This window comes from Erythrolamprus reginae, chromosome 2 (genome assembly GCF_031021105.1).
Source record: "Erythrolamprus reginae isolate rEryReg1 chromosome 2, rEryReg1.hap1, whole genome shotgun sequence".
Lineage (NCBI taxonomy): Eukaryota > Metazoa > Chordata > Lepidosauria > Squamata > Dipsadidae > Erythrolamprus > Erythrolamprus reginae.
This window is the reverse complement of record NC_091951.1, coordinates 272,489,242-272,505,562: the sequence shown is the minus strand read 5'-3', so window position 1 is coordinate 272,505,562 and position 16,321 is coordinate 272,489,242. Positions and strand designations below refer to the sequence as shown.

Here is a 16,321-nt window from a genome sequence, read left to right as displayed (position 1 = left end):
GGCTATGGTGTCCAAATAATTATAATTATATAATAAAATAAAAATATTGATATGGGTACTTATCCACTTATGACCACAGATGGGACTAGAAAATTCATCTTTCAGCAATGTGGTCATTAAAGTGAGGCATCATGGGAAAATACCCAATTTTTCAACATATTTTTATAGTTATTAAGCGAGACATATCATGTGATGGTGATTTGTGACCTTCTCTGCCAACTTCCTCGTAAGCCTTGTAAGCCGGGAAGGTTGTAATCATGTCCCTGTAAATACATACCAATTGCCAAATGCTGGAATCATGATGTGAATCATAGCGATATTATGACAGTCGTTGGTGAAAGGACTAATTGTAAGTTGTAAATCACTTTTTTCAGTACCATTGTGCCACTAAGTCAAAGACTGTCTGTATACAGATTTTGTATTCTCATTACAGACTTGGGTGGGTGGGATATTGTGAGGGTTGATGAAAATAAACTTGAAAAAAAATCAAATAATGGTTTGATACTTTACAGTGGAAAAGAATATTCCTTCTTAGACCTTGAAGAAACTATTGATAAATCAAATTATATGGGCATATCGCACGTGACTTCTTTCCCTTCAGAATTTTGAAAAGCCGTTATAAAATAAGACTCCAATTAAAAATTTAAAAACAAAATGTTATAAAAAATAAAAATATAAAGTATAAATCAACAGAGTAATGCAATAACAGTAATGGAGATTCCAAATATGAAATCTATGTATCCCAGCTAAGAGCAAACCTGGGCATGGTATAGCCCAGTGATGGTGAAGCTTTTCTTCCTCGGGTGCCAAAAAAGCGTGGGCTTAATAGATATGGGAGTGTGCCTCAAAAAACAAATTCTATATAAACAGATAAAATGTTTAGCCAGAAATTTGTAGAAATCGTTATTCCTTTTTTGCCAATTGGTGCCAAATCCCATGTTCTGCATTTCCATGCACAAGTTATCAAACTGAATATCAGACATTAGCCCATGGGCATTTCTAAAGAGTATGCTCATGTAGCAAGCGATTTAATGAAATGTTTTGTCTTGCAATAAAATGCTCATCATAAATTAAAAGATCAATTAAGATGTGTTACGCAATATACATCCTAATGCCACAACTTAAACCATCCCTAATGTTAATATTTTACTATTAATTACTGGTATCTGTTCTGTCGGGCTCTCTGATAGGAGCCTCTTGAAAATTCAAGGATGCAAATTTCAGACACACACTCGTTTGAAAATTCAAAACAATGTTCTTTATCACAAAAGTCAAAATAAACTAAGCACTCTTTTTGTATTGCAAAGAGCACTCTTCCCAAAACAACCAGATAGTCTGTACAATTTTCCTTAAGCAGTCATTAAGTACTTAGCCAGCAGCTGTGGAGTAACTTCACACCCCTTCTTCTTCCAAAGAAGGGAGACACACACACGCTGCTCTGCTTTGGTTTCAAAGGCGGGAAAAAGCAACAAAGTCCAGCACACAAGATTCCTGACGAAACTGCAACAGATATTCTTCCACAATGGCCAAACCCACATGCTGCTATTTATAGCAGCAGCCCTAATTACTGGAGCCCCACCCAAACACAGGTGGCCTCCCTTATTTCCTGTAATAAGTTCTTACTTGGTCTCTTCTACGCATAATTCTGCGCTTGCGTGGGTCCAAAATGTCATCATCTGAAGCTATAGAAGATAAGGAAGATTGACTGCCTTGGCTTGTGTGCCAAGCCCTCCTCTGCCGAGTCACTCCCACCTTCTTCTTCCTCCGAGGAAACTAAACTCTGATCTGATTCTGTCGGCAATAACACAGGCCTGTGACATGTTGAATTTTCCCCTGCATCCACCTCCCCATTCCCTGGGGCAGGAGCTGGGCCAGAGCCAACCACAACAGTATCTTTACAAAAAATAACCATGAAAATAAAAACTGAGAAGAGCTAAAAAAGAAAGAAATATCACTGTAAAAATCAGAATAGATGACAATCACTCCCAAATTGCTCCGGATTGCCAAGTGGTGCCAAATCTCATGTTCTGCCTTACCATGCACATGTTATCAAATTGAATATCAGATATTAGCCTAGGGGCATTTGTCAAGAGCATGCTTCCAAATCACTCCCAAAATGCTCTGGGTTGTGCATCTTCTTCTTGAATCATGTACCAGCAAAATTATTTTTCAGGTATTGTGTCTGATGTACTCTAAGGTCAAAATTTTGTTTGACACATGCAAAACAAACAAATACATGCTCATTTGTTTTGCAGTGTAGAAACCAACAGATGCAGTTTTTGTATTCATGAAAAATGTGAAAGATAATTATTCATCACATTGAATACAGGTAATCCTCAACTTACGAACACAAATTGAGCCTAAAATTTCTGTTGCTAAGTAAGACATTTGTTAAGTGAATTTTGTCCCATTTTACAAGTTTTCTTGCAGCCGGTAAGTGAATTACTGCATTTCTTAAGGTAGTGACATGGTTGTTGGATGAATCTGGCTTCCTCATTTATTTTGCTGGTGAGGAGGTCTCAAAAGTTAATCACATGATCCCAAGACACTTCAACCATCAGTCAGTTGCCAAGCACCTGAAGTTTAATCACATAGCAATAGCAATAGCCTTATATAGACTTATATACCTCTTCATAGTGCTTTTACAGCCCTCTCTAAGCGGTTTACAGAATCAACATATTGCCCCCAACAATCTGGGTCCTCATTTTACCCAACTTGGAAAGATGGATGGCTGAGTCAACCTTGAATCGGTGGTGAGATTTGAACTGCTGAATTACAGCTAGCAGCTAGCTGAAGTAGCCTGCAGTGCTGCACTCTAACTACTGTGTCACATGAATACTGTTAAGTGTGAAAAATTGTCCTAAATGAGGACTCAGTTTGTTGGGGAAAATATGGTGGCTATGTAAACCACATAAAGAGGGCTCTAAAGCACTATGAAGCGGTATATAAGTCTAACTGCTATTGCTAGAAGTTATTGTTTTTCAATGCCATTGTAATTTGAACAGTCACTAAAGGAACTGTTGTAAGACAGTGATACCTCCTCTTACGAACTTAATTCGTTCCATGATCAGGTTCGTAAGATGAAAAGTTTGGAAGACAAAGCAATTTTCCCCAATGTAAAAGCAAATAATGTGTGCAACCCCATCCAAAAAGTCACCCCTTTTGCCTTGCACCACTGGGAATCCCCACCTCTGCACTTCCATTGCCAGCTAAAGCGCTGGGATTCCCCTGAGGCTCCCCTCGCTAGGATTCAAAGCAGCACCGGCAAAAATGAAGGGATTCCCTTCATTTTTGCCGGTGCTACTTTGAATCCCAGCTAGGGGAGCCTCAGGGGAATCCCAGCACTTCGGCTGACAACAGAGGTCTGGAGGTGAGGGTTCCCATCGAGGGGAGCCTCAGGGGAATCCCCGCACTTCAGCTGACAACGGAAGTCCGGAGGTGGGGCATCCCAGCGGCGGCGGCTTGGGTTCGTAAGGTGAAAATAGTTCGGAAGAAGAGGCCAAAAAATCTTAAGCACCGAGTTCGTATCACAAAAAGTTTGTATGAAGAGGGATTCGTAAGACAAGGTATCACTGTACTTAAAAATATTTTATTTCTGAATGAAACTAATGCTGTACAGTAATTGCTCCATAAGTATAGAAATTAGAGCAGCATTCATTTTCTGAAAGAATGTAAAAGAGATTAATGTTCCTTGAAATTACATATAATCAAATTGCTATAAATGAAAACAGAAATGCTTTCACTGCTCTTGAAAAATGGATTAATTAAACTATAAGTGACTATCTCCAGAAGCTGCACTTTGTAGAGAACAGAATGCAGTCCTTATAAAGTATTGCAAAAGTTCACCTTGGGAGTCCCCTAGGCATAAAGGCCATATGTGCTCTTCTAAATCTGTAACTCATAATCTCTTCTTTAATGTTGTAAAAATTACATCTGTTTGCTTTGCAAAATACTGTCAAGGCCAACAGATTAATGGGCGTGGGGGCTGGGCAAGATTTTATAAATCTCCCTCTGAAGGAGAGATTAAATTCCCGCTCCCAAAATTCTAGCTATATCAGGAGCCCAGAATTTAAAAGAGAAATGATGCACAGAGAATGAAAAATACATCAAGAGATGAATTAAATCAAGTACTAGCTGCTTATTAGTAGTTATTAATATGTCACTGGAGATAATGCAAAAAGATAACCACAATATGTTAGTTATTACATTATTTATGCAATTACACAGTTGAAAAAGTAGCTTCTTTTTCAGAAGATTTAGACCAATACCTTTAATGAAGTGCCAGTCTTTAATTTAGCAATATTTCTCAGAAGAATTATGCAAAGATTTCATCCTATCCAATTCTAATTAAATAGTATTTTTATAGAATCTACTACTAGTGACTCTGTGAACCGCCCCATAAACATTTTTCAAGCCTACAGCTCAAGAAACATCCTCCAGTACACGCTAGTTTATTCCTATTTTAAATGTAAAAACCTTTTAGCATACTAGGAATTTGCATCCTCTATTTTTCACAGCACGTAATCACATTCACTATGTTTTCACCTGTCTTTGCTATAGCCTGACGTTCAGAGTGTGAACTTCTCAGGCTTTTAATCAATTTGTATCATTCAAATTAATCAAATTGCATCATGCAATTAGGAGCCCACATATTCAGCTATTCAAGCATCCTGCCATTCTTTCCTAAGGTAATTTACAGAAGTCCAGACACACATACACAAAAACACTTAAAACTTCCAAAAGCAATGTTGAATCTTATAATGTTAAAAGAGTCCAGTCCAGCCTGTTCCAAAAGTTCTCCTTAAATAACCTTGGAGGCTGAGGTTAAGCAAGCATCAACATTAAGAGTTATTTTTCCTCTGCCAAGAAAAACGATGTAGGAAATGTGAATTTTCGGAGATATGGGCACGTCTTGTATCTGGAGAGCATGCAGGACACAAATATTGGATATTGGGATGCAGATTATAGAACTCATTGCAATTTGATTAGCCTCCCCAAGCATAGCTTTTAAGCAACCAATTCAAATAAGATGCCCTTAGTGAGGCAAAGGTGGGTTCCTGCAGGTTTGGACCGATTCTATAGAACTGGTAGCGGGAATTTTTCCTCACTCACCAAACCAGCAGCGATGGCTGGCTGGCCACACCCCCAAATCGTCTCCCTTGGTGGCGTCATAGACGCCATCTTGCTTTTTGCTTCTGTGCTGAGATTCCAGCATTGCACATGCCAGCGAGTATCCATGGGGCACAGAAGGAAGCGAACCAGCAGCAAGGTAAGTTAGAACCTACTCCTGGTGTTGGGTATATTTGCAACTAAAATGAATGACATCTGGATGGCAAAGATTGGGGAAGCTGATATATAAAGCTATGAAAGACGAGTAAATAAAAGATTTATAGATCATTGTTTCTCCCCAACTTCACAAACCCAAGATTAGTGAGAGCAACCTACTTCAATTAATTTTTCCATAATGAGCAGTGATCATCATCATTTTAGCCTCTGAAGGATGAATGCCTCTTCTACATGTTTTCCATCTACAGTGGTACCCTCTATTTAAGAACGCCTCTCCTTAAGAACTTTTCTAGATAAGAACCGGGTGTTCAAGATTTCCCCCCCTCTTCTTAAGAACCATTTTCTACTTAAAAACCCGAGCCCGGAAAAATTTCCCAGGAAATTTGAGAGCAGCATGAAGGCTTGGCCAATTTCCTGCCATTCCCCCTGGGTTTCTCTCTCTGGCGCAGTGTACGGGAGGCGTGTGCTCCTCCTCGCCGCCTCAGAGTCCCTCTTTTTTTTTAACCCTTAAAGTTTTGGATTTTTAAAATTTCCCTCACCTCACCTTCTTCCTTCGGCAGCGACAGTCCTCCTCCTCTTCTTCCTCCTCCTCCTCCCACCCAAATTCCAAGCTTTTATTTCTTTCCTAATGAGTTTGCATGCATTATTTGCTATTACATTGATTCCTATGAGAAGAATTGCTTCTACTTAAGAACGTTTCTACTTAAGAACCTGGTCATGGAACAAATTAAGCTCTTAAGTAGAGGTATATGTGGTACTGAACTTTCTTTTGCTAATTGGGCTCACAATATTTGCTGATGTCATCCATCCATCTTGTTTTAGGTCTCTTTCTATGGACACTTTTTATGAAGTGGGATCTATTCTATGGGGAACATGGCTTTAGTCCACATGCCGTCAGTTCTTTTTGCTATGTGACCAGCCTGTTTCCATTTCAATTATTTTACTCTCTTGATGATACTGTATATACTTTAACTTCTTCTCTAACCCAGTGTTTCCCAACCTTGGCAACTTGAAGATATCTGGACTTCAACTCCCAGAATTCCCCAGCCAGCATTTGATGGCTGGGGAATTATGGGAGTTGAAGTCCAAATACCTTCAAGTTGCCAAAGTTGGGACACACTGCCCTAACCCAAGTGCAATTCTTGCAATGCCGAGCATTGAGCAGTGATAATGAACTCAATTCCTTTAGTTGTTTCCACCACCACCACCACCCCCAGTGAAAGAATTCTCTTTTGGCATCTTAATCAACCAATTCACTATGCACAAAAGACAGGTATAAATCAGGTGCTCAAAGAATTAGTAAAAATTCTGTTTTTTTAACAGCGTTTTCAGGGGTTATATGGAGAAAAAACATCCTACATGTATGTATCACAAAGTACTACGGAAACATCACAAGACTAAGGTTCTAATTGCATCCTACATTCCCTTCCTAGGTGCATTATTGGATCAGGTAACTATAGTAATTGACTCATTTCAATGGTGCAGAAGATTGCGAATCAGTTTCTGCCAACGTATTTTGCACACCAAAAACGCCTGCCCTATTTATTACATTACTCATAAGAACAGTCACACGCTCAAGAGACTATGTCCATCATACTATTACTAAATTTCATTTTTTCAAAAGCTTCAGCCAGCCTACGTTTTTCTTTTAAGACAGGATGGAGAACAATGAGGATGCTTTACTCATATTTTCAGAGAGGCAAACAAATAGCTGCTCTCTTCTACAGTTAAAGTAAATTGCTTTGCCACGTATGGACCTTTCCAATGTCAAAACTGGAACCCAACTGCAACATAAAACAGCTAAGTTCTTCTATAAGATTTCATCCACTAGTTCCTAATGCAAAAAAAGTATTTATTTGTGCAATGGTTATGTTGTTCAAAGACCTATCTCATTAGAAAGTGCTGATATAAAAACAGAATGCAGAGTGTACTCAAAAGGGTTTCACTGTGTCCTGACAATCTAATAAACCTAAATTGCACTGTAAACAGGCTTGTTGAAAAAAAATAAAAATAAAAGAATGATGGTAGCAATAAAAGCTGTTTGCAACTAAATGCAGCACTAGTGGGCCAGTTTACATACTTTTAGCACAACCCTATGCATATTTAATCAAAAATAAATTCCAAGATTAACTGAATTTCTCAGGAGCAGGCCTTTATATCTTTTATGTTTATTTGCATCCTGCCTTTATTATTTCTACAAATAACTCAAGGCAAGGAATATATACTTTTTTCCTCTTATTTACCCACAACAATACAGTAAGATGAATTTGGCAGCGAATGAATGACTAACCCAAAGTCACCCAGTTGGCTTTCATGTTGTATTATTGCTTAAATTTATTTAACTTATTTATATATTTATATATTATTAATAGGGTTTATAGACTCTGGTTTGTTGGGGTATTTTTAATTATGTGTAACACTATTGTGTATTTCACTATTCTTTCAACATTAAAATTGTCTGGGCAGTTTGTATGTTCATGTATTTAAATTAAATCAAAATTGTATACAGTATTTCTGTTGTATTTCATTTTTAAGTATAATATTCATTATTATTAAAATATAGTAGGAAAGCAGCTTTAATTATCCTTTGTCCATATCCAAAATATGATTGCTACTTTCATGAAAGACATGTAATTTTTAGGGACACAAATGTGGTGCTGTAGAAAGGCAGATAATAATGCTTTGGGAAAGATAAAAAGAATAGAAGTCTTAATCCTTACAGAAATAAAGATCATACATTTACTTGTAACATTATAATCAATACAATTTTACCCTATGTGCCTTTTGTGTTACATTCTTTAGATACTGTATTTTTCAGAGTATAAGGCACACCTTTTTTCCTTCCTAGAAGAGGCTGAAAATGTAGGTGCTTCTTATATGCTGAATGAAGCTTTTTTCGAAGGTTTTTTTTAGCCCTAACTAGGTTCTAATGATCTTCCTAGCTCTTACCAGCTTGCAAGCTGGTGAGATTTTTTTTAAAGCCCTAACCAGGGGATAAAATAATGTGCTGAAGCTGACCAGACTAACCATTAGCCAGATAAATATCTGGTAGGCAGATTTCCCCCCTATTTTCATTCCCAAAAACCAAGGTGCGTCTTATACTCTGAAAAATACGGTATATATCAGCATAAACAGGTGAACATTAGAAATGATATATTTTGAATTAAGTTACATTCTGTTCCTAGCTGTTTCTAATTGTTTCTAAAAGGCCATTGGACACTCAATTACTTCTCTCTTAATTATTTTCCCATCTATTCATTTTAGATTTTCTCTGAATTAAGAATTTACTTTTGTTTTTCAAAGCTTGGTTTTAAAAAATAGTGGGAAGCATATTTTCCTTTCGTCTTCAGTTTTTGAGTTTTTCAGTCATGTATTTTTATAAATGTTTGCCAAGGAGATTTGAGTGGTTCAATTTAAATAGCTTGCGCACGTGTACAAATGTATCAAAATGCATGTGTACAAATGTATCAAAACCAGAATTGATAATATATAACAGATAGATGAAACCTTTAATCTACTGTTGTGTCATATACAAATGATCGCACTGCCACCAATTGTAAATTTGGAATGATGTCAATGAACAGTATAAACTAAATTATCAAAGGTATAGTCAATATGTTTGATATTAAATACCTCAGATTAGTTTCCACTAGAGGGTAGCATTAAGCAACTATCTGCCAATCTTCTGTACATAATGCAGAAAGTAAAAGAAATCAGGTGACTGAAATTGAGACGAGGTGTCATTCTTTTTATAAAGTCACACATACTGCTGTAAATTACACATCATCCAGTAAAGCATTTGAAGCTGCAATTTTCACAAACTTTGCAAATGCCGAATCTTGTAAAACTGCATAGAAAAGATACACCAATTGCAAATCCTCTCAAAGGAAGCTTTAATTTAATTAAATACCTACAACACCAGGAATCAGATAAATTTCTCTAGGAAGCAAGAAGCAAGATTACAGTATTGCAACAACTGATGTACCTTCTTCTACTCACCAGCAAATGTAGTATATGTAGTATATGTTTGTATGATTGGTCTCTTAAATTGGGGTTTTTTAGATTACTTTTTAATATTAGATTTGTTATATTGTTTTCTTTATTGTTGTTAGCCGCCCCGAGTCTTCGGAGAGGGGCGGCATTCAAATCAAATCAAATCAAATCATAAATAAATAAATATGCAGTGCAAGGGGAAAGAGTTCCTAAGACTGATCTTTCCATGTGAGCAGGAATGAAGATAACTCCTCTAAAGATCTTCAGCTAAATCAATAAAATAAGCAATCGATGTGGTGCTGGCTACCAGCTTGGTTGACTTTTTTAAAAAGTGGACCAATTTAATGGAAGTCATGGAGATAAGTAGCTATTAGATTTGAAGACAATATAACTGCCTCTGGAATCAGTGGTGGGATGCTACCGGTTCAGGCCAGCTGGTAGCTGTGGTGGCGGGAGGCTCCGCCCACTCACTTGGCGTTCTGCTCATGCACAAAACCACCCCTTGTGAGTGCCTAATAAAAGGTAAATGAAACCCACTATCTAGAACCCATTTCCTGGGAAATTATTGTACAGGTAGTCGTCAATTTACAACTATTTAAAGTTACAACATAACTGAAAAATTGAATTATCACCAATCCTCACATTTATTTATTTATTTATTTATTTATTTATTTATTTATTTATTTATTTATTGATTGATTGATTGATTGATTGATTGATTTGATTTGAATGCCGCCCCTCTCTGGAGACTCGGGGAGGCTAACAGCAATAATAAGACAGCATATAATGATAATAATCCAATACTAAAAACAATTAAAAACCCATTATTATAAAAACCAAACATACATACAGACATACCATGCATAAAATTGTAAAGGCCTAGGGGGAAAGAGTATCTCAATTCCTCCATGCCTGGCGGCAGAGGTGGGTTTTAAGTAGCTTACGAAAGGCAAGGAGGGTGGGGGCAATTATGACCATCATAGCATCCCCACAGTCATGTGATCATAATTCAAGCATTATTCAACCAGATCATAATTCAACCATTATTTATTATGGTTGAGCATCCCTGGGGGCATATAATTGCCATTTGTGACCTTCCCAGCTACTTTCTGATAAGCAAAGTCAATGGGAGAATTCAGATTTGTTTTAATTGCATGATTCATTTAACAGCAGCAATGAACCATGGTGGCAAAGTGGTAAGAATGCAGTATTGGAGACACAGACCAACTCACTGCTCACTACCAGGAGTTAAATTCTGTCAAGTTCAAGGTTGACTCGTGAGGATCCAGATTGTTGGGAGCAATATGCTGATTCTATACACCACTTAGAAAGAGCTGTGAAGCACTATGAAGTGGAATATAAATCTAAGTGCTATTGCTATTGATTTGCTTGACAGTTGTGGCAAAAAAGGGCAGAAAACAAGGCACAATTCATTTAGCAATAGCACCTTAGCAATGGAAATTCCGTCCCAATTTTGCTCATGAGAGAACCTGGTAGTACCTTGAGTTGGCCACTCTGAGAATAGAGTGCTGGATCAAATGGGCCAGATCTTCAATCCAGCCAACCACTGCTTATAATTAACCAATATTTACTTAAAGTAAATGCTTTTCAAATATGTGGACTGGTCTGGATTGCTTTATTTTTCCAAAGAAAATATTCTAACAACACATCACCAATTTGTCCTTTTATGTGCACACTGGACTAATATGCATAGGGTGATTTATATATGACAACTTCATGTTTCCTTGGTGAGCTATAGGGAGGAAATTGAAAATTGTCTATGTAGATTAACACATGAACATCTGCTTAATCTGGGCAAATTTTTTTTCTGGAAAACACATCACTGGCAGCTTTGTGTGATTAAGGCTGCAACTTTGCTTAGAGTAGGTCTTAGCGAGCTCAGTAGAACAAAATTTAGAGTAGTCATAAACACAGGGAATGTACTGTATTTTTAATATTCTCAGATAAGTATAACATAATCTACAAGGCTGCTTAAATTCTCCACTCCTTCAATTTATTATCGTCTAAATTATTAATCCTTCTCTTGACTCAAAACAAATTGTATCTTTCATGTTCAGGGTAGTAATAATTTCACTATTCTCCAATAACAATTCATCTAAACTATTAATGAATCTCATTCTCAGCCAAGAACTGTTTTTTAAAAAAACCTTCAGGAAGGAACAGCTGTAATTTAAGAAACTACAGGCCTATATATTTAACCAAGTAGAAGCTGAATGTCAAAACAATCTCATAAGTAATAACTACAAAGCTCCCCGCTTTTATCTGGTCCCTCCTCTGTGGCTTCTTATTCACACTCTTAGAAAGATAAACTGATAGAATAGAGTTCTATGTAACTGACCTATATCTTAGACAACTGCCAGAGCCCCACTATTACTAGTAAATCTAATTACTACCAATCTAAATGACAGAATAATCTGCATTAACTGCATTTTATGGACAATTTATTAAAAGCAAAAGCAAAACAAAATTCCATCTCCACCCCTTACTCCCAAATATCATGACATCTAAAGCCCAGCAGGCTAAGGTTGTAGCCCTAAATATAGCAATATTCCAATACCTGGAATACCTACCGTATATATACATGTTTAAAAATCCAACTATAAATGGACATTATAAAGAACAGAAAGTCTAGCAATAAACTAATTGGATGAAGGATAGATGTTTTTGCTGGAATGAAAGGAAGATCTCTCCTTTTGCTCCTGTGTTAAACAGTTCTTGCTGTAAAAATGGGATATTCTATTGTATTCCTATCTGTTAATACATTTCCCATAAACTTCTCTGTTCAGACTCTGTAAAGCAAAATCAGAGCTAAAACCGGCTATTGGTTTAATCCAACCCAGACAGATCACTTTATACAGTGAATTTACTTCATTGTGCAATTTGCAAACAGTGCAAATTCAAGCATATTTCGATCAAACTACAAATTCCTTTTCTCTCTTTTTAAAGAACCAATCAATATTTATTTAAATAAACTGTGTGCTAAATACGTAGCTTGCCAGAGAGGATACTCTCACAAAAGGAATATTAGGGGCCTGTTCTAGACCAGTGTTTCCCAACCTTGGCCACTTGAAGATATCTGAACTTCAACTCCCAGAATTCCCCAGCCAGCATTCCCTGGCTGGGGAATTCTGGGAGTTGAAGTCCAAATATCTTCAAGTAGCCAAGCTTGGGAAACACTGTTCTAGACTATGTCTTTTAGTCCTTTAAGACAGAGGTCCCCAACCTTTTGGGCCTCAAAAATCACTAAATTCATAATTTTAAATCCTATGGACCAACATGATCTGCCTAATGATTGGCTGGTGGGCGTGGCTAGGTAGTCATATGACTAGGTGGGCATGGCTAAGTTGATGTCTCTCACGTCGAGGGGTGGTGCCTCGTCACCTCTACTCACCCCTCCGCTCCCAGCCACCCATTGTCTGTCCACCAGGGCTCCTTAGGACCCCAATAGGAAGCAATTGTTGAAACTAAGCAGCCACCACGGAAAAGAGTTGGCAAAACAGCTGGCTCAGTTCAAGTTGGACCTGACCAAGAAGGAGGCTCAACAAAAGCACCTCACTGAGGACTACGAACCCAGGCTTTCCAAGCAGAGGGAAGACCTGCAGGAGTGAAAGGCCAGGAGTCTCAGCAGGCTGAAATGGTCAGTAAGTTCCAGGCCATGATACAGTCCCACTGGAACAAGGCCCTCTGGCTCTTCGCCACCAACAGCACTTTCCTCCAGCCTTCACCCAAAGCCCTGCACCAGAAGGCTGAAGCAGACCCCAAGATGGAATTTTTGCCCCCCCCAAAAAAAGACCCCCAAAGTGGAGAGACTCTCTGCAGAAACGCAAGTGCTCATTGCACATATTTGGCTCAGGGGCCGTAGTTTGAAGACCCCTGATTTAGTACAATATAAAAAATGCACTATATAATTTTTCCGCGGACCACCAAAATTTTCTCATGGACCTTCCCACCAGAGGTGGTCTCTATTTGTCAATTTGCAATTTTTACATAGTTTTGAACTGCTAGGTTGGCAGAAGCTGGGGCAAATAATGGGAGCTCACCCTGTTACGCAACACTTCAAACTCCTGAACTGCCGTCTTTTTGATCGACAAGCTCAGTGTTCTCCAGTCACTAACCCCTTATTTAGAAACAAGTTACTTAGCAGTAGCCTCACAGCTATGACACCACTAGATCAATTCCATTTTTGCAGACCACAATGAATTGTATACATTCAGAAGGTGTGCTCACTGCAGGCATAGAAGTCAATGTCCATATAAAGGCTTGTGCTCCAGAATTCAAATTCTAGACTTATCTTCCCATTTTTCTGAGTCAATTGCTTTTAAGCAAACCCCAGCTTTGAGATTAGGAGGCACCTGAACAATGTTCACACAATCGTTTTCTCTGCCCTGGGAATAACTAGCCTCATATCTCAATGGAAGTCTAACTTTTGAGAGTTCATGGCATTTATTTCATTGCACTTAGTTCTAATTCCATATAACAGTTAAGTCTCAAGGCAATGTTCAACTAAATGATATAAAAATTGGAGGGGGAAAAGTTCCGAAAACAGACAAATTAGAATCAGACAAAGAAGTCCCTAAAATTAAAAGCAGCTTTGCAACTTCATTACGGCAGAGCTTCAGGTCTTAGGAAATGCTCTGGGGAAGATGATTCTGCTTATTGTAATAAGTAAGCAACAGGAGTGGATCCAGGGTTTCACAAGTAGAGAACCCTAGTAGAAGCCATTGATGCACTGGGCAATATTATATTGAACCATTATACATTTTTAATGGGGTATTTCCAGTTACTCTTACAATATCCAATCACAGCTTTGCATGGGAACCAGGAAAGAGCATTTACTATAAATATTGAATGAGAGAAGTAAAAGAACTGTTGTAGCTTTTGTTTCTGGCAAAGTTATAAATTCTTAAGGCTTTAAAGTTATCGATTAGAGCAGTGTTTCCCAACCTTGGCCACTTGAAGATATCTGGACTTCAACTCCCAGAATTCCCCAGCCAGCATTCGCTGGCTGGGGAATTCTGGGAGTTGAAGTCCAAATATCTTCAAGTGGCCAAGGTTGGGAAACACTGGATTAGAGGACCACTGCGATTGTAAAAAGTGACCATAATAGTTATATTTGTCTGTTTCTTTATCAAACAGTGGGGTTTCATAAAATTAAACCCAAAAGATTGAAGTCTCAGGAATTCCTGAAAGCAGCTAAATAAACTTTCAAGTTTACTTGAACTGGGAAGGTTTATGTAGAAATGACAGCAAGAATAACAATAGAGACAGGTGGTCAACTCTCAGGAACCATATCAATAAATAAAGATTGAGCAAAAAGGATTATTGCTTTGTGCTTTTGTTCAATTGAAAATGTAAACATTTTAATTGCATGGTGGTAATTATAGAGCACACATAAAAGAAATTATTATTGGAAGTTGTACCTTTAATTAGACAACATTGGATTAAGAGACGTATTCTAAGATGTGAGGAATATGAAGACAGGAAATAAGTTGATTGTGAGTAGAATACTTGTAACTTGGCTGGAGTTTTGTATTACTTTTCTTTAATAAAATATTGCATCATGAAATCAATTCATTCTTTTTGAAAAACACATTATACTCTGAGCAATATATACAACAAAAAGAATGAAACCAAAAATAGAAAGATATCGTACCGCAACTATACTTTACTATTTCTGTATAGTAAATAAATACTGTATATTAAAAATTCACATACATTTCTTTTGATACTACAGTATACCATATAGGAATATATAAATAAAATGGCTTTCAAAGAAATTCACTGGAAAGATGTGAAACAGCTTTCTCTACACACTGATATGGCAAGACTGATTAAGATGCAATCTTCAAAATAGTTCATCAGAAGATTACAACATATACCACTGGTAGAGCAATTTACACATACAATTAACACCTACTCAGTGTCTCTCAAGATCAAGGAAGCAAAGATTAAAAATGCCTTTATACAGCAAATGTTAAAGAATTCAGTTCAGTTATTGGTACAACATATGCCCCCCAAAATGGAAGAAAACTAACACACATAAACAGCCCCTTTAGTGAGAAAGCCTGCAGCCACAACTGTCAAAATTCATTTTAAGACAGGAAACACACGAAAACAGGAGTTAATATTGCTTTTTAAATTGTTGTTTTTATCTGCAGCTTAAATGCCAGGACATATTTGAAAATCTGGGCACAAGCTCTATCCTAAGAACATTGCAATATTAAAGTTTTAGCATATCTATAATGAAGATCTACTCTTAAACTAATTATACAGCTCATAAGAAATGTTTAATCTCAAGGCTCAATCTAAGAGGTTGCCAATGCAACTTATTGAAAATAATCACTGTGTAGGTTGTATGTGTGTATATAAGCACATGTACACATAGAATTCTTTGTGTTCATAGGTTCCATTGTTATGCAAGTAGATGAGGTTTGTTTAATTACATATTCTTTTTCTTTCTTGTTTTGTACATTGTTTGAGGTCCCAATTAAGAAGAAGAGTGATAGTTATAAGGTTATTTTCCTACAGCAGAAATCAAAATATTACATACTCTATTTTTCTGTAATATAGTAGTCATTGAATTGCAACCATCCATTTAGTAACTGTTTGAAGTTACAAGCAAAGTGATTTATGATTGGCTTTCCTAATGTTGCAGCTCTCTACATGAGAGTGTAGAGTGTTGAAGAGTGTTCGGAAACTTCACATTGTGCAGAATGTGGCTGCGAGAGCAATCGTGGGCCTCCCCAGATATGCCCATGTCTCAACAACACTCTGCGTCCTGCACTGGCTGCTGATCAATTTCCAGTCACAATTCAAAGTGTTGGTTATGACCTACAAACCCCTACATGGCATTGGACCAGAATACCTCCGAGACCGCCTTCTGCCACACAAATCCCAGTGGCCGATTAGGTCCCACAGAGTTGCCCTTTTCCGGGTCCCGTCAACTAAACAATGTCGTCTGGAGGGACCCAGGGGGAGAGCCTTCTCTGTGGCTGCCCCCACCCTCCTCGCCTTTCATAAG

The 16,321-nt window shown here is 37.6% G+C and overlaps 1 protein-coding gene across 2 annotated transcripts in view; it reads right to left on the bottom strand.

The window, feature by feature from the left end:
- Window positions 1-16,321, bottom strand: part of TJP2 (tight junction protein 2) — a 119,818-nt gene that overhangs the window by 44,500 nt on the left and 58,997 nt on the right. The window lies entirely within an intron of this gene.